Source organism: Taeniopygia guttata, chromosome 2 (genome assembly GCF_048771995.1).
Source record: "Taeniopygia guttata chromosome 2, bTaeGut7.mat, whole genome shotgun sequence".
NCBI lineage: Eukaryota > Metazoa > Chordata > Aves > Passeriformes > Estrildidae > Taeniopygia > Taeniopygia guttata.
In genome coordinates this window covers 131,693,723-131,712,028 of record NC_133026.1, presented here as the reverse complement: position 1 = coordinate 131,712,028, position 18,306 = coordinate 131,693,723, and positions in this window count along the sequence as shown.

Here is an 18,306-nt window from a genome sequence, read left to right as displayed (position 1 = left end):
CTTGGTGCTTAGCACTGCACTCTGAAGTGATGCACACACATAAAAGTTGATGCTGCAGTGCTGACATGGATTACAGGAGCTAGAGTGAGACACACTCCATGTCTCAGCTTGCAGTAGGGAAGATTAGTGGGGGCATCACAACAAATTGTCCTGGGAAAGGATGGAGCTAGCCCCTGTGTCCAAAGCAGAGCAATACAACCCCACTCTCGGAGTGCCTCCCCTGCTGAGTGTGCCTCCCCGAGGCTGCCTGCCTGCCCCTAGCACAGGCAGCTCACTCCGGCCATAGGACAGCATCAGCAGGACAGGTTAGAGGGCTTGAGGTCTGCTTGTCCCACCCAAACGGATCAGCAGTAGGGAACTGCAGTGCCAGGGTACCCTGCATATGTCCTGAGCACTCTGTGTGTGTTCAGGGATTTTAATCTCCAGAGAGGATGGAGAGAAGGCTGGAAAAAGCAAGCATTTTTCCTTGTGGTTTGGAAAATAATTATTTCCATTACAACAGGAGTAGTTGTGGGAAACTTAGATGCTCATTGAGTGAACTAGTATGTATTTTAAAAGAAGAAGGGTCCTGAACTGGGTCAGCTTGTCTGGACCCCCAGATGCCGCTCAGACAAGAATAAGGGCAGCCTGTCTACCCATCCTTCCTGGTCAGTGTGGCTTTCTGGGGTTTTTCCTCCTGAGCTTTACCATTCAGCAGCACTATTTCAAGCCACCTTTAACCAACCAGTCCTGTCATCCTGGCACAGGGTGACTTCAGTCTCTGTGCCAGGGTGGGTGGCACAGTGCAGATGTGGCTTATGCCCAAAGAGCTGAGAGGCAGGACTTTATCACAGCTGGCCTGAGACTTGAGTGCCACATGCAGCGACATCAGGTATTCCCTTGGCAGTTCCCCACTTTTACTGTAAATGGATGATTCATTTGTCTGCTTTGGCAACAAACTTGGATAACCAGGGAAACAATCTGTTAGAAAAGCTGGAGCACAAAATCAGGTCAAGAGAAATGATGAATGAATATGTGCATTATGGGCTCAAGCTTTTAGTTCTGTATCACATATTTTCTGCAGGAAACTTTGCTTCTCCTGGAACATGTGATCAGGGAGTGTAATATTCAGAATATAGAATAGAACAATTGGGTTTGGGTCTTATGATGTAATTTAACATGTCACACAGAGCTTCCATGTGTAGGAATATGAGGTTCTAGAATGCTTTCTGTTGTGACCAAAAGAAAATGTGATACTTTGGCAGTAAGAGAACAAGAGCAAAACACATCTTCAGCTATCTTGTTATATTAATGAGAAGACAGGAGATAAACTTGCTAACCCACTTCCTGTGATGTGATATAAATCAGGCAATCATCATATAAAATGCATTAAATAATTCAAAAGCTTTTTTAGGATAACACAGTTTTGATGAAACTTCATACTTGATTGTGTAGTCTACTCTGAAAGTTATAGTTGTCTGAGGAAAAAAAAATCTGCTGTTACAATGACTTCATTTCAGCTACTCAGAAGGTTTTGGTAGATGTCAAGGTACTTGCATGGCAACAACCTCCAAAAAAAAAAAAAAAGGACACAGCTGTGGTGGGGACTGCTCCTGCACTAACAGCTGTGGAGAGGCACAAGCACACAATATTCCCCAGCGTTTCAGCAAAACTTAAGTGGTTTTGAATAACTAGGATATACAGTCTCCTCTCTGCCCACCTCTTCTCCTGACTGCTTCCAACACATGCAAGAGGATCTGACATTTGTCAAGTCTACTTTAAAAAAAAAAACAACAAAACTCTTTGCAAACTTTTCGTTATTGTAATCTGGGCTGAATTCCATACAATTGTCTTTGTTTAATGCTGAAGGCTGAAGATCTTCTCAGGGATAGCCAGGAAACTGGCATGGGGTACTTATTGTGAGCAACAACCTCAGCCAGTAAAACCCTTCTGCTTGGGAAACAGAGCCTTTAATGTTTAATTGCCTGGCAGTCACTTGGAAAGAGCAACCCTCACCTCCCCTAAATCAAAAGAGAGAGTATTGCATGCAACCTGACTGGAATTAAAGAAAAACAGGATACAGAGAGTACCTTAATGGCCTAAAATACAGGGTTATCAAAACCTTAATGAAACTCCCATCTAGCAGACAATAAAGCAAGTCCCTTGATCACCTGTCAGCTGTGATGTAACATTGCCAGTCGCTGCACAGCAGAGGAGCAGCTACTAAATAAAAAGGCATTTAGGAGCCACAGCATAACAAGAGGACAGAGCAGCCATCTTCAAACAAGCTGTGCAATCAGCTCAATGAAGACAGAACTCTTGATCAGCTGTAATCAGTATTCCTCAGGTAATCCTGACTGAGGCAGTAGGGGCTGCAAGTGCAGAAGTGAGGGCTAGGAAAACCAAAGGGATTGCCCTGTTTGCAGCTGAGTGTGTTGTGCTGCTGCTGCCATCTGGTTGCTATGCAGGTTTAAGGAGCAGTTGCCTCTAATGCTCTTGGTTGAGCATAAGTGGTTTTACTTTCTTTTCTTATCCCCATCCTTACCTGCCCTCACAGCGCCATGCAGGTGCTCTGAGATGTCAGGATTCCTCCTTCCTGGAGATGAGGGTGCCTACCTGCAAGTGGCTGCATGCTGTGTTAGGAAGAGGGGCTCCCCCTATCCTTGGGCTGTGGGGCACCTTGCCAGGAACTCCCACCACAGGGATTAGGTTTCTCACTGGTACCACATTCCTTCCACCTGCAGGTGACAGTCACCCTGTCACCTCACCTTCTGGCATCACTCTGCTCTTGGTTCTTCACCAGCTTCTGCAGCCCAGAGCAGAGCCTGGGGAATGGGAAACCAGAAGCAGCCCTGTGGTACTGCAGCCTTTGCTGGGGCTACTGGAGCAGCTGGAACCTCTCATTGATGCTGCTGGCTGCATCCCCTCACTGGCCCTGACTCATGGGCTTACCTTCCCTTCCAGCACCCACCAAACCCCCAGCCTGGCTTGGCAGCAGTCCAAAACTGGGACTCACACCTCCATGTGCTTCTGCTAGGAACCATGCTGGAAAAGTCATGCAATTTTTTTAAAATAAATGGACAACTGTGGCATCCCTGTGAAATTCTCAATGCAGTACATGAGTCAAAAAATACCGGTCATTGAACTAAGGAGGAGAAAGAAATTGTTATCGTCTGGAAATACCCAGAGGGAATCCAGGCAGGCAGAAAGGAGGATAACGTACAGACTGGCTGGCCTGGATAGCATTGCTCTGCCTCTCACTGATTCATCTTAGCATGAACCTCCCAGCCATGGGACAGCAGGAATTATTTCAGTTTCAGCATGAAGTGGTCAGTTGTTAATCTGCAGCTGGGGGGACTTTTTTTTTTTTTTTTTTAATTTAAGCAAGAGATGCTTAAACGCCCTTTTCAATGTCCTATTTAAGCGAAGCAACAAGTATGATGAGTCGATGATGAGTCACCAGGCCAGGAAAAAAGCTGTAGGAAAGCTGGACTATTTATAAAATGTAAAAGAAAGAAAGGAAATATAGTACCCCCGTGTGTCACTGCCCGGTACCCCCGTGTGTCACTGCCCGGTACCCCCGTGAGTCCCCGCCCGGTACCCCCGTGTGTCCCCTCCCGGTACCCCCGTGTGTCCCCGCCCGGTACCCCCGCGTGTCACTGCCCGGTACCCCCGTGAGTCCCCGCCCGGTACCCCCGTGAGTCCCCTCCCGGTACCCCCGTGTGTCAGTGCCCGCTACCCCCGTGAGTCCCCGCCCGGTACCCCCGTGAGTCCCCGCCCGGTACCCCCGTGTGTCACCGCCCGGTACCCCCGTGTGTCACTGCCCGGTACCCCCGTGTGTCATTGCCCGGTACCCCCGTGTGTCAGTGCCCGGTACCCCCGTGTGTCCCCACCCGGTACCCCCGTGTGTCACTGCCCGGTACCCCCGTGTGTCAGTGCCCGGTATCCCCGTGAGTCCCCGCCCGGTACCCCCGTGTGTCCCCGCCCGGTACCCCCGTGTGTCACTGCCCGGTACCCCCGTGTGTCACCGCCCGGTACCCCCGTGTGTCCCCGCCCGGTACCCCCGTGTGTCACTGCCCGGTACCCCCGTGTGTCACCGCCCGGTACCCCCGTGTGTCCCCGCCCGGTACCCCCGTGTGTCACTGCCCGGTACCCCCGCGTGTCACCGCCGCGGCCGCGCAGGCGCCGCGCTCCGCTGGAGCGGTGGAGGAGGAGGAGGAGGCTGAAGTGATTCCTCCTCCTCCTTTTCCTCCTCGTCTTCCTCCTCCTCGTCCTCCGCCGACACGCAGTGGGTCCCTGGGGCTCGGCTCCTCAGCTCGCAGCACCGTACCGCAGCGAGGGATGCGGAGCTGCCGCGGGAAGAAAACACGACCAAAAGAGCTCTTTGGCAGTAATTGTGCCGTGTTGGCATGGCTGGCAAGGGCATTAGTGCGTGTGCAAGCCGGCCTAGGGGATCCCACGGACGGGAGACACCGCTGCCTGACAGGAGGCTGGGCAGAGGAAGGCAATGGGACACCCGAGCTGACACCAAGGGCACAAGCAACGTGGCACGGCCTCCTGGCACAGCAGATATTTGTGTATAATATACATATTCCTTGGCGTTTTGTCTGGGTAGTTGTAGCTGCTCTGGAATACAGCTGGGCATGGTTGGAGGGAAGGACCCATTACCGGGAGGCAAAGATCATCTGAGAGCTTGAAAGTCCCACTTGCAGAACAAGATCAGTACCTGTGGGAAGGGGTTGGACTGCATGAATACCTCATGCTTTGGGTGCAGAGGGGTCCTTGGCACGGGTCAGTCTGGTGGCTGACACAGCTTTGTCCTCACACCCCTGCCCTACGCTCACACCATCCCTACTTCTGGCACTATGTCAAAATCCAAAAGCCTGTCACAAAACCATGTCATGGCACGGTCAAACAGGTGCTTAAACAGGACGGGGACTAGAAGGTGATGAGCTTTCTTTATCACTTTAGACACGGATTATGTGCTGGTGGCTTGACCCAGTATTCACAGTTCTGATCCAAGACATGACTTAGTGCTAATGTTCAGCACGTCCCTGTTTGTGGGACACCTGCCCACCTAATGAGATTAATATCTTTAGGAGTTTATTTAGGCTCTAGTTCCATAAAGCACTGGAGCTGGGGAAGAAGGAGGACAGATCCTGAGTGTTTAGGTGACAGTGTCTCTTGACTGAGTGTACTCAAGGTGAAAATATGGTCAGTACTATTTGCACACCACTTCAGGCTTTGAATGGGCAGCAGAAGTACGGTGAGTAGTGTGAGATGTGTGGCAGTTCCTCACCTGGTGCATCTTTAAAGAAACCACACAGATCAGCATGTTTCTAAAGGGAAATCAAAGTGATGCCTTATTGGGGAAAGTTAGTTTTGTTAAGAAAACAAAAACAAAACAAAACAAAAACAAAAACAAAAAAATATAGTTAAGAAAGTTGTCTGCCTTTGTTAGCCACAGCTTTTAAGGAACAAAAAGAGGAACCCAATTTACTTGCAGTATGTACTTACAGTATTTTCGGTGTTAGTAGGTAGCAAGAATAAACAAAGAAATGTGTTCCTGTGAGGCTATTTCAGTGCCTTTTACTACCACCATCAATAGAAACTTTGCAACAAAGGATTAACAGATTTAATTTTTCAGTGCTGCTTCTGGGGAGGAGGAGAATTCCTCAGCAGTATGACAGTGCTGTCTTGGGTTCATCACGTCGTGTCCAAAAACCACAGACCCTGCCTCCTGAAAGAACTTCAGCCTATGTTGAAGACCATTTCAACACTAAAGCAAACTTTTAATTGACCTGAAATATGTTATTTTCTTAAATCACTTCAATAAAAATTATTTTTTATTACTTACTCCCACAGTAAGGAACTGATATGCCTTATTTCTGCATGTTGCTAATGTTGGTCGGCTCAAATAGGCTGCAAATAAACAATTTCTTTTGCTTGCATTGTTACATCATGCAGTCTGTGTTGGCTTGGAGCTCTTGGGAAGGCACTGCCTTACTCCACAGAGGCTCAGCAGGGCTTGCAGCATCTGGCAGCTTCAAAGCAGGTTTTAGATGTTACAATAGCTGCTGCTTCAGTTTAGTGCCAGGTGGGACAGCCTGAGGTGTCTGCAGGCTGGAGACACCTCTCAGTGTCAGCATTTGGGTGTCTCTATCTGGTTCTGGGTGACTTTCTCCTGGACTCTCACCTTCCTGTCTGGAGCTCAGAGCCTTTGGTAGTTACTCTGTGAAAACTTTGCTCCTTGTCTTCCTGCACCTGCTCTGGCTGTGCTGTGTTGGACAGGAGCCAGCAGGGCCAAGCATCGCTTGGGCTCAAGGGCCAAGGGTGCTTTTCCTTTCCTTTCTTTTTCCTCTGCTGGGTGTTGATTGACTGGGGAAAGGGAGGTGCACTTTGCCCTCCCCATTGGGAGCCTCTGGTTAGTACAGATGGTATTGGTACCTCAGATGTGGGGCTTGGGGAGGAGGAGAAAAGCAGGCAGGAAGAGCAGAGCGGAGGTTTGGGGCCACCCCTGCAGCAGGAACCACAGCTGGGGCCTCGTCACTGCTGAGGGTAATTAATTAATTAATGCCCGTGTAACACTTTGCAACCCTGAGTTCTGATTGCAGCGCCATTTCAGGGCCGCGCTTGACATCACAAGACTCTCTCTAAGTGTCACCAAAGTCAAATAAATTGTTGCTGTTAATTAACCCTTTTGTCTTTTGGCCTGTTTTTTTTTTTCCCTGGTACTTTTTGTTTGCATGCTGATGTCATCCTTTCTGTTTTCCTTGCTGCTGCCTGCTTTTTTCTCTCTTTAATGTATATTGAGTAAATTTAATTTCCTATCCTCTCCACAGCTGATTTGCCACCACTGTAATTTGTCCTCAGCTTTGTGGGTGCACAAGTGGAAGTGGGATGTTTTGATATGCTGGGATGGATTTTAAAGTTTTGACAAACACTGATATTTCCCATGGCAACAAGCTCCATACGATACTCAGTACAAACCTCGCTCTTGCAGAAACAAATGCAGTTCTGCAGTGTCAACTGCTTTCTGTTTAATTGCAGATGAGATATGAAATGGGGTTCTGTGGCTCAGGTAGGATGGGGGAAGCCCCAGGGATATGCCGGATACAAGAAAATTAACTACACAAATATACTGGATGTGACTTGAAACTCTGCAAAAGGAAGAGTCTTTGGCTTTTGCTAGGTCAGTATTGGTGCAAAAACTCTTCCGAAAGTCCCCCTTGCTCTGGCACCCTTCTGGGTCCCCCAGACAGCAGGCACTTCTGCCCCAAAGCACGTGCCAGAGTGTTCCAGATCCAGGCACTTGCTGCCTGGCATGTTGACATGTTGTACTGACCACTCGTCTGACAGGGCATTTCCAAGGCAGCCCAGGATGTGCCAGCTGGGCTTACCCAGCTGCTGCCTGCCTCTCTGGCCTCGGTTTGCCTCCTGGCTGGCCAGGCTTGGGAATTCCACTATGCCATGCTTTTTCTTTTGCATCCAATATCTAAGGACATCTAGGAAAACCCTCCTGATTCTGAGGCCACAAGAAGAAAATAAAATTCGTGGTGGAGTTCCTTTAAGCTCTCCCTCTTTGTACTCCCAGCATATCAGAGCCAGGACTGAACTACCTTGTGTTTCAGAGAGAAACATACAGAAGTGTGTGTGTGCACCCACTTCTTTTTTTTTCCCTAAGACTGTCCAAAATTGTTTATTCCTGACATTGTATTCTGAGCCAGCACTTGCACAGCTGCTTGCTGAGAGGTTCCTGAAAGGTACAGCTTTCCTACATGACAGTGTAGGACACATCATGTGTCTTCTAAGGCCTCATAAACCTGCCTGAGCAGGGGGAGCATGGCACAGGGACTGCCAAGGCTTGAGCAACAGGGGAGGCCCAGCCCAGCCCAGTCCATCCCCATCCCCAGCCCATCCCCAGTCCCAGCCCCATCCCCATCCCCAGCCCAGCCCAGCCCAGCCCAGCCCAGCCCAGCCCAGCCCAGCCGTGCAGCAAGTGGAGCTGCAGGAGGAGGAGGTCACAGAGAGCTGCTGGGGGTGCCAGGGCTCTGCTTGTGGTACAGGAGGTTTGCTGCCCCAAACCTGTGGAAGACTGAAGAGTGAGAGGCTGGGGTGGGAATTGCAATGGGTAGGGCAGAGTGTGTCCTGTCATGCTGGTAGTTTGGAGTTGTGGCTCATGGGGTTCAGAAATATGCTACCTTAGGACTATGCAAAGCGTAAAAATGGTAAAAATTTAGTTGTAGCTCAGCTTCCCTCTCTAACTAGGGCATATTTTTTGGGCTTCCCACAAAAAAAAAAAAAAAAAAAAAAAAAAAGCCCAAGTTATGTTTTCCTTTTGCTGTTTTCTTCCCATTCTTAAGTGCAGTGTGTTGGCATTGCTCACACATTCCTCCCGTTGAGTCAGAGCCGTGGGGAGAGAGCAGCGAGGGCCAGGCCAGGGCGAGGGCTGCAGGATCTCCAGGATCTCCAGCCTGGCAGCCCCGAGGTCCAGCTGCCCTGTCCATGTCCAGCAGAGGCCAAGGCCAGTGCCACTGCAGGGTGGCAGTTCAGTGCCAACCATCCCTGCTCCTGCCTATCACACACTCGGGAATGACTTGGAGCGATCCTTAGGGGCTGTTTTTATTGTAGCTGTTCTTCCTTTCTCCACTTTCAGAGTTTTGAAATCAAGGGCGTGAACTCTTCCAGCAGGGATCTGAGACCCTTTGACAGGAGCATTGCATGTCCCTGGCACAGGGAACGATGGGGAAGAAGGGCTGAATGTGCCTGTCAGGAAGGAAGTGGAGACCAGCAAAAGCTTTTCTGCTGTCCCTGAGCTGGGAAAGCTGTTGCCTGTGGCTCCTGTAACATCACCTGCAACCTCCTTTGAGGCAAGACCTGCAGGACCTGCAGGACCTGCAGCTGGAAGTTTCATTTGGCAATGTCTTCTATATTTTGTTTTCTTTTTTCCCATCCTGAGGTAATTTATTTCCCCTTCCTCCAGGCAGTCCTGGAGGAACTGCGAGGGGGTTTGTAGCACACAACGTCCATGCAGACAGGTGACAGCCCATCCCTGCTGGAACTGCCTGTGCCTGCGTGTCAGCCCCAGGAGCCACCGTGCTGAGAGCAGCGTTTGGCACGTCCTGCACTGCAAGAGCCTCCCCGGAGCTCAGAGCTCCTCCCGGAGACTGAGCCGGGATGAAGGCAGCCACCCCTCCCCTTCTGTTTGCCATGTGATGGCCCATTTTGCATTTCAGGAGAAAAACAGAGAAAATCTGCTTCTATTAATTTTTATTTTGAAATTGGAAAGGCAACTTGCAGTTCTCAGCAGATTGGGCTGATCTGATTAAATTCTAAGTTGTTCCTATACTGATGGCAGCACTTCAGGTAACTCAGTAACAAGCCAAAAAAATACTGCTTTACTGAGAAATATGGGAGGTTTATTTTTCAGTCCCTGTAGCTGCTTTAAGATTTTTTTTTTAAACAGACAAGCCAAAGAAATAAAAATCCCACCCCCATTTTCTGAATCTGAATATACTGATTTGGAAACGAAGCCATAAACTATGAAGTCCCCTATCCCAAGACCTTGGTGTCTGGGACATGGACACAGCATTTTGGAGAGAAGGTCACTGTGTTTCATTAAATGGGTTTTTCATTAGTCAAAGCTGACAAAAACATCCAGCCTGATTCTTATCACTCTCCTGGTGTTTCCAAGGGCAGTTAGGGGATCATAAATACAATAAGGGCCCTTAGGGAATTTGTAACAAAGGAAGTTTCTAAGCTATGGTTGACCCCCAGAGGTATGAAGAGCACTGGTAACTATATCGAAACCTGATTTTAGGAAGTTAGTTCTCTAGTGAAGTCTGTGCTAGTGAAAGATAGAAACATAGACCTTCACACAACAACACTGTTCTCCCTGCCATTGCACTGTTGGAAGTGTAATGTGTAGTAGATATAATTCACGCCATTTCTAGTATGATATATGTGATATTGAATATTTGTTGGAGTATACACCTTTGTATTAGGAGTCCATCCCCCACCCCCCCACAACCCCCACCCTCGCAGGCTAAACCTGGTGTATGTTGAAACCCAATTTACAAGTAAAAGGATGTGGCTCTCTGGAGGTATCTGAAGCAATAAGGGGATGCCCAGGCGCTGATCATCGTGTGAAAGACCCGAGATGGATATCATGGAAATCCTCGGGCAGATACATGTGAATGCAGGTTCCCGTAAATTTCATCAAGGGGAAATCGAATTGTTCTACCTCTCCTAAGAAAAGAAATCTCATCAAACTCTGGGACTCTGAATAGAAGAAAGGACTGATGGCCGAAATCCTGGCCTCAGGTGGATTTTTTCCTATAAAAACCAGTTGTGCCAGGATGGAGGTGTGTGGGCATAGGGGAAAACCTCTGCTGAGGCTGACCCCTTTGTGGCACACACACCCCTGGCTCGGCTCTGTTCTTTCCTTGTGGCTAACTAGATAGAATCTGATCACAAAATAAATTTTTTTAATTTTTATTTTTAACTTGGCTGGATCAATTTTCATTTATAACAGAAGAAATTTAAGCCAGCACAGCAAAAGGGTGTTCAGCAAGTGGTGCCACCTGTGGGGATGTGGGTTCCTCCAGAGCAACAGCATAGCAAGAGCTGCCCCTGTCCCAATGTACAGCCCAGGTCACTCCACCTGCTGCTTGCAGCTCCTGGTGCTGAGCCTGAAGATGCTGAGGCAGCAGCACAGCTTGCCCAGAGACACTGTGGATGTTCCACTACTGGAAGTGTTCAAGGCCATGTGGGACAGGGCCCTGAGCAACCTGATCTAGGGTAGCATTACTGCCCATGGCAGTGGGGTTGGGACCAGAGGAACTTAAAGTTCCCTCTTCCCCAAACCATTCTATGAGTTTTCAGCAGGAACTGGTGTGTGGGGACATGCTGTTCCCAGTGTGAGGCACTTGGGATATGAGCTGGCTGGGCTAGGTCAGTGGTGAGCAGCATGGGGAACAGTCACATCCTGCCCAGGGAGAGAGCCTGGGACATTCCTCTGTGCCTGCCTGGACTCCAACCCACGGATTGCATTGCCCAGGTAAATGCCAGAGCTGCTGGAGCAGCAGTGAGGAGGACAAGCCTGCTCTCTCCTGACACTGGTCGCTGCATCCCTGGAAAGGTCAGCTTTGGATGGTGGGAGTGAATGCAGCTCCTCAGCCACAACACCCTCCTGAGCATCTGGTGCAGATGCTCCTAAATGGCAAACACAGGAGAGATGCTTACTCAAGGCTGCAGTCAGGAAGACTTTGCCCATTCCCTGCTGTGGGCTTTTCTTGCCCAGCTCTGCCTTTCCTGCCATGGAGGAGAATTGATCTAGGCTTGCCCACTGACAGCTATTGCCTGGTGGGCTTCCCTGAGAAGTGGTCCTTTTGGGGCAGGAGATTGCCTAGGACCAAATCTGCAGCCTCCTCTGTGTGTGATATTGAGATGTTGCAGCAGAAAGAGCCCTGCCAGCACCTGCAGTGGAGCTTTGGAGAGAAAATTACTTTAGCTGGCTGGGGTCAGTTCTCAGGAGAGGCTGAAACAGCCTCTCCAAGATTTTCAGCCCTGTCCAAGACATCTTCAGATCCTGGGAGAGCTGAGCTGGGAGCACAGCATGACAAACTGTGGTGCTTCTGAGCAAACACTGGAGGCCATGGTGAACCTGCTGCTCCCTGACACGAGTGGATGTTCCTGGTGCTCCCTGACACCAGTGGATGTTCCTGGTGCTCCCTGACACCACATGGATGTTCCTGGTGCTCCCTGACACCAGTGGATGTTCCTGGTGCTCCCTGACACGAGGATGCCCTCGGTGTGCTGGGCGAGCACATCGCTGCTGCGTGGGCAGCTGCCTCCAGCCCGCTGCAGTCTGCCTCTCTGCAGAGCAGGAATTGCAGCCAGGTGCAGCAGTGGCCCAGGGAAAAGACAATTTTCCCCCCCTTTTAGGCCTGTAAATGAAACAGAAAATAATTTTTTGCTGCAGATGTTTTTGAATGTTTTTTTTTTCTGTAAATGTACCTGCATCCAAGACCCAAACTGCAGCTTTTCTGTGCCAAGAGTAGTCCATGAACAGCAACCACTGCCCTTCTGTACCAGGAGTGAATGTCCTAAAATAAACAAGCAAAAATAGGTGAAGAGAAAGAGTTTTATCAAAAAGAATGTCAGTTGATAAAGTAACAAATCCATTTGCTTATGTAACTTTTACAACCCCTTAGAACTGTGGCCAAAAATTGAGCAATTCCCTTACTTCTCTCTGGTGCCAAGTGACTTTCAATCTGCACTATCTATATTAGCTCATAGAAACTCTTGCTACTGCTTTGTTGATTTTAAAGCCCAACTATCCTGGCGCTTTGAATTTGAATTACTGTGGCATTTACTGGTGGAAAACACAGTGAAATACTGTGGCTGGTAGAAAACACCCGCCTGTGTGTCTTGCTTTTGTTCTTTATTTTTCTTTATTTGGAAATTTTATTTCTTTGCCCAGTCAATGACACTGGTGATGGTCACTTTTATTTCAGCTGAAATGTGTCTTAAAACCTGCTGAAGAGTATGTTTGGCAGCGTGAGTCTCTTGTCCTCTTGGGTGCTCTGATTGCCACCTCCCCCAGCCTGGTGTCCCTATCCTCCCTGGAGGTGACAGGAGTCAAGGCTTATCTGGTCAGAAGAAACCAGCCTTACGTGGTCAGCATGGATAGATTTGTAATCATGTGCCCTCTGTGCTCAGCCCTTTGTGTGGAGCTGGGCACCTCTTGGCAAGCATTTATCTACCTTCCATAGACATCACATAGGAACAAAAAGAACAGGTGGGGTATGTGCAAAAGGATTTACCAGCACTTCCTTTAAAATGTTAATGCTGCCTCAGGCCTCTCGAGGGTGTTCAGTGATGTGCAATAAATTGCTTTTATATGGCTTTGTAAGCAGTTGTGAATTTAAGACTGTTTTCAAGGAGCAAGAAGTATATCTATAATCACAGTCAGGGAGATGGAATAAAAACCTTTTCAGCAAGCAAGCATAAAAATATCTGGCCTTTACCTTTTAAGTCTTGATAATGTTTGAAATCCATTATAAACCTCTATACCCATGAGAAAACTAGTACAAATAATGTCAGAGAGATTGATGCTAATGCTAAGCAAGGGACAGAGCCTCAGGCTCTTCAAACACATTCAGTTACCTTTCCTTCTGTAAAAATAAAACGAATATTCTAAAAATGTTAGATTATTAGAGGTCAGCTCATCTCCCTACTTGTGATTTGTCAGACTCTGCTCTGGCACAATAAATGTAAGTGATGAGCTGCTGTTTCTGCCAGATCTCATGGGCCTTCCCACATGAATCATGGGAAGCAAACTGAACTTCATCTCTGATTGGAATTCAAAGAGACCTATGGGTAGAAAGCTGTTAGTAGGTCAGAAAGAATCAGCTGAGGCCTAGAAAGGCACCTGAATTTAAGTGGAAAGTCTGGGTCTCCCTGAGGTAACAAAGTGAATGAGAAGAGGAGGTGCTGCCAGCCCCCACGATGGGATGGATGAAGTCAGGTCTCTGGGATCTGTCAGGAGACACTCCTCACAGATCCCAAGCGTCAGATTTACATCTCCAAAACACGAAAGGGCCAGGACTGACCCAATATTGCTGGAAGAAAAGAGATTAAGGACCAAATTTCAAAGTCCTGGAGAAACCAGAGGCTTTCTTGGAGCACTTCAAGATGTATTGAGGTGATTTACCAACAAAGAACCGATTAAGCTTTCTTGTATGGAGATACCTGTTGTGTAAGAATGTGAGTGTTTAACTGGTAATTTCATTTATTTCTGATTTGAAAGACAAACTTTCCCTTACAGAATACAAAATGTGCTGGGATTTGAGCTACTGTCATTGGCAGAGGAGATGCAGGAGCTTCTTCCTACACCCTGTGGTGAGACTTCCCCAGGATGCTCTGTAGAAGCTAATGAGCCTTTCAGACTAGCAGGCACATCAGGCCATCTGTTCAGCACACTGTGTTTCAAACCATTACATCTCAGCTGCCTGTCCCTGAGTTGAGCCAAATCTTGGGCTCTACCCCAGGTTTTTTTGAGGGGAATCCAGTGTTGCCATGACACACCATCAGCAGGGGGAAATGCTACCAAAGCTTTTGGCACATCAGCCATATTCCAAAGCCTGTGCCTCTCCCTGTTTTGAGGCAGGCTATTTGTGTAGCCATGTCCATTCTTTTCCTGTTTGCATTGTTCCAAAGTCAGCTTTCCTCCTACCATGCAGTTTAATGCTCTTACTTTAATTTGTCTCTCATTCTGATTCCTCCTGATGTTGCTTGGAACCTCTACTCTTTGCTCTTTTAATATTTTGTCCATGTTTTTTTACTCAGATGAAGTACAGACTGGAGCACTCTCTGTTCCATCCCGTGCTGAGTCTCAGACATAGAAGCTTTCTCACAAAACAGGAAGGTACTGGACATGGTTCTAAGGAAGTCTAAGGGTGCAGCATCTCCCAACACAATGACTCCAATGTCCTCAAGCCTCTGCTTATCTTGTCTATGGGAATTCTTACCCAATTTTTTTTTCCTGACACCATTGGCCAACCTTATCCTTGTTCTGTCAGTAAAACATTCCCAGAGAGATGGGCAGAAAACCAGAAAGGCCCCAGCACTGTCCCTAGGCACCACTTCTCATCCTGGGTGACTCATGTCTCCAGTAGCTGTGGACACAGCACAGCAGAGGCCCAGCGTGCTCCTGGCACAGTGACCTGGCTAAAAACAAGGTGCAGATTTTGCTTCAGGGTCCCAGCACCCAGGGGACAGTCTAAGACTGATAAATTCCTGTCACATAGGCTACTAGAGGGCAACTTTTGGTTGTGCTACCTGCAGAGCTGCCTGCCTGCTGCTAACACCAACAGGCAAGGCATCCCTCTGCTCCCCAGCTGCACGGTCCTCCAGGAGTTCCATTTTAAATGGCCTCTTTTAGACCAGATTTTACCTTGCATTTAAACCTTGCCATCTCCTGGCTGGGGCCAAGCTCTGCTGCCTTGGCTTTCCTGTTCCCTGGCAGCACATGGCACTGAGGCCCAGGGCTGGGTGGGTGTGCAGCCCTGGTGAGCTGTGCTTGTGTGTTCTCTCTCATAGAGCTCAAGGGTTTATGCAAAAAACCAAGAGTGCAAAACATGTAATTGCATCCCTGCAGGGTGCCCTGGCTCCCAGCTGCACAAGCTGACATCAAGACCTGCATTGGTTTCTGGCTCAGGCCTCTCCATTTGCTGTCAGGGTGATGGAGCACCTCTTTAAGGGTTTGTTTGTGTGTTAGAAAATTCCCCCCAAACACATCTGGTTTGCCCTCACTAGATCCTCTCTGCAAGGGCTCTGGGTCCATGTGGTGGGATTGAGGTGGTCGATCCCACTTCCACAGCAGGCTGCAGGCACCTGGGAGAAGAATGGGATCCTGGTGTGGTATCCAACCCTGCAAACACACGGAGTGGGGACCCAGGAGCAGGAAACTTGTTCTTTTCACTCATGGCCTTGGGTGGGCCAGTGCTGAGGGATCTCACCACTGAGGGTGCAGAAGTTGCATCCCTGCGCTGTGCCTGCCTGGGAGCCAGGAGGATGAGAGCCAGTTTCCAGGAGCTCCCATGGGACAGGGCTCAGGCTGCAGGCACTCAGGGACCAGCAGCCTGTGCCAGGCACAGCTGGGAGCCAGCAGGACACCCAGCCCCCAGGGCCACTGTCTGGCCAGTCTGTACTGACCTATTTCCTGCTGCTCCCTCCCTGCCTGCTGGAATCCTCTGCCGTGTCAGGACTTGCTTTTCTTCTGTTTTCCAGATGAAGCAAGCACATATAAATGGCTGAATAGTACTACAGGACAAGCATTGCTCCTGTTCCTTTAGTAGCTGCTCCAAAGATTAAACAGTAAGTGCTTCCTTCCTCCAGGTTGTTTTGGTGCTTTAATCCAATATGAAGTGTCATTCTCTGTGCACACTTTGCATACCCCTCCTGGAAGAAACCTGTCATATTGTCATGGAGTCAGCAGCACCACACTGGAAATGTCCTGCTAACTGGGCACCCAGTCCAGACTGGATGGCTTGGAGTTTATGTAGGTCAGTCCCTTGGGCTATTTTTAAATATTGAGGTGAGGATTACATTACCCTGGTGCACAACCATCCATAAATCTCTCTGGGTGCCAGCCCAGGATTTCAAACTAAGTGCCTGGCTCTCCAGGCACAGGAAGCAGCCAAGAATGGGTGGGTGACTGGTCAGACAAGGTGGGATTTTGACACTTTTCCCAATATGATTGAATTTTCCTCTTAGCTCTCTGTGGTGACACTCAGTCCTGGCCATGTAAATATCTCTGTGTTTCTCCAAGGGCATTTACTGTGTAGGTGCTCACAGTAATGGCGAAGTTCTGCTTCCTCTGAAGTTCCAGAGGATTTAGTGGGAATAGAAAGACATGGCATGAGTGGGCTCCAAGTGCTGGAATTTTAATTTATTAATCTCTTTTCAATGTCCTGGAGCCTTACTGAATTTGCAGGTAGTAATGCCTCAGCAAGGCTGCATGATTTTTAGCTGCTACAATCAGCTGTTACTACCTGCTACAGTGCTGCTTTCCTTTTCTTCTGCTGCCTCTCTACGAAAAGATGCTCACTGATTTTAATTATTTATCTGAGGTCATTATGCCCAGTTTGTTCTCAACTTCACATCTCCTACCCCAGTCATCTCATCTGCATCCTGCAGATTCTGCACATATTTAAACATTTCTAGCAGGTTTCCAGAAGAAAGGGAAAAGCCAAGACACAAAGCAATGGCAGCCACAGCCCAGCGTTGCTGCTGCAGCTGGCCTGAGCAGGAGGTGATGGCTCTGAAGCACCTTGGAGTTGCCCCGATGGGCTGTGCTCAGGTTTGAGTGTCTTCAATGCACCTTGCATGGCCCCAGCCTCTCCTCTTCCCCATCCCTCTTCTGCTCTGCCGGAGGACAGAGCCTTCCCTCCCTGCTGGGCTCTGGAGGAGTCTGTCCCCATGTCTGTCCCCAAAGCTGGGCTCCAGTGCCTTGCCTGTGGCTGGTGTGAGGCTGCTTGTCCCTGGGCTGTGAGTGCTCTGACAAACTCTCCCAGGTCCCTCTGCCTTCCACTGACGTGACTCCTGCTCACATTCTCCTGGAAATTCTTACTGGGCCGCAGGCAGACGCTCTGGGTGGTGTTTCTGGTTCTGTGCTTGCAGGAACAGCACCCTGTGTCCCACAGGCATGTGCTGGCTGGTGACCCCCAGATGGCAGCCCCGGGGCAGGGGTGTGAGGGGACAGCGTCGTGTCCTGTGGCTGCTGCGGGTCCTGCTCCTCTCTGTCGGACCCAGGACTCTCCAGGCCTTTGGGGCCCAGACCTCAGCAGAGAGAGGATTTTGTTTTCTCTTTTGACATGTTCTAAAGTGCCACATGCACTTGTGTGACTGTGAGTCAGAGCCCTGGCAGCTCTCCCTTTTGCAGGCTTTTCTGCACGCACATGTGGAGATGCAAAAAGCTATGGCAAAAAAGTCCCAAACCCAAACAAACAAAAAAGGAGGCTGTATTTTATTTTTCTAGCAAGTTAAAATCTGTTCTAGTGAGGTATGGGGGCTGGTGACTTTTAGTTTTCATATTTTTAAATTCTAGCATTATTGTCACTTGCAGGCCTTTAAAGACTCCGTGTAACACCCCAAGATAGGGACCAGCACAAGCAACCAGAGAGCTGAGAGACCTGCTATTATTTATAATTGATGTTGAAACTGAGAAAGACAATTGGATGGGGGAGGATTTCACACCACATAGCAGGGCTATCGAAAGGAAAACCTCTAGAATAGCAAAGCTTTTTGTAATAGAGTGGGGTTTCAAGAGAAGAAACAAGCCCTCATACGTCACTTGTCAAAAGAAAGGCCTGACCTACAGCAATTGGAGGGGCACAAATGGCATGGCAGAGGGAATTAGAACACAGACAGAGATGGAAAACTTCCTTTTCATTCCAGAGACCAGGGAAAGGACCTGTAGGGTTAAAGAGGAGAAGCAAGTGCCAGTGTCCCATGCTCGTGGAGGTGGCAGCTTCATGACAGTCGTGCTGAGTGTGCTGGAAGGATCAGCTTACTCCTAACCTAAATTCAGTGTAGGGTTATTAATGAGGTGGCAAGTGCAGAGTCCAGAATGACAACAAATCTGTGGAGTCGTTGGTACAGAGGCAGAGTTGAAGACATGGGTCCTGCTCTCTCTTCTAAACTCTTAGGGCTTTCTCCAGGGCAGATGAGGGAAAACAGGCTTGGAAAGTTTACCTAAGAGACTGAGATGCCAAAGAGCTTAGCAAGGACAATTAACTTTAAGCACAAACAGGATGAACG